Genomic DNA, 911 nt, shown 5'->3' with positions numbered 1-911 from the left:
CGCCCCCCCCCATCAAGTCCCTCTCCCCCATCAGCCCGAAGAGCCATCAGGGCTCCCTGACCTGTGGGAAGTCCAAGGATCAAGTCTGTTTTCTTAACCATCACGTTATAGCTATTGCAGCTGGCTCAAGAAGGATATGCTTATATCAAGGCTTTGTTTTGAGATGCCAGCTAATAAATCTACTTAGAGGCAACAAAATCCGCAACTTGGTAGCTAAAGGTGAAAACCAGAAAGAACCTTGCAGAAATACTTACCTCTAATCAGCATACCCTCAAAGCATCTTCATGACACAACGCAGGGGAACTAAGACATTGCATAACTGGATCAATATTCAGAATATCTTAGCGGCTTGGAGAGATGGGCTGACATGCGCAGCGCGAGCTTTAGAAGAAATAATGGTTGTACCTAGCTTTAGGAACAGCAATTCCATATGTTCAAGACTGGGACCTCTGTTTTCACAGGAATTTGTATTCTATAAACCTTGCATAGGATAATTAACCACATGCTTACATAAGCCCAACAGGGTGATATAATCGCTACAAAATAAATGTATTCTCAGAGTAAATACTGGAAGGTCATTGGTCCTGATCCTGAAGAAGATTGACTCTTTGTACTTGGTTGGTATTGGCTAGGCTATATACAGAATGGTACATTCAATTACGAATCAGAAGGGTTGTAGGCATCTGGAGCCAGTGCAAAACATGGGGGATCTTATCTTAATAACGGCTCTAGATACCATGGTGACAAATGATTGGGACCTGGAGAGATAATGAGATAAAGAAGGCTGTCCTGTGGATGAGGGCTGTGTTACTTAGTACTGCTCTAGACAGCATGGCTGAGGTCGGGTTCCCTGGACTGCTCTAGACAGCATGGCTGAGGTCGGGTTCCCTGGACTGCTCTAGACAGCATGG

At 44.7% G+C, this 911-nt stretch overlaps 1 protein-coding gene across 5 annotated transcripts in view; it reads left to right on the top strand.

Annotated features, from left to right (window-relative positions):
- Gpr161 (G protein-coupled receptor 161) overlaps positions 1-911 on the top strand; it is a 43977-nt gene that overhangs the window by 22506 nt on the left and 20560 nt on the right. The gene's annotated exons all lie outside the window — the stretch shown is intronic.

This window comes from Microtus ochrogaster, unplaced genomic scaffold (genome assembly GCF_000317375.1).
Source record: "Microtus ochrogaster isolate Prairie Vole_2 unplaced genomic scaffold, MicOch1.0 UNK70, whole genome shotgun sequence".
Taxonomy (NCBI): Eukaryota; Metazoa; Chordata; class Mammalia; order Rodentia; family Cricetidae; genus Microtus; species Microtus ochrogaster.
Note: the sequence above shows the minus strand (reverse complement) of the source record. Positions and strands in the feature narration are given on the sequence as shown.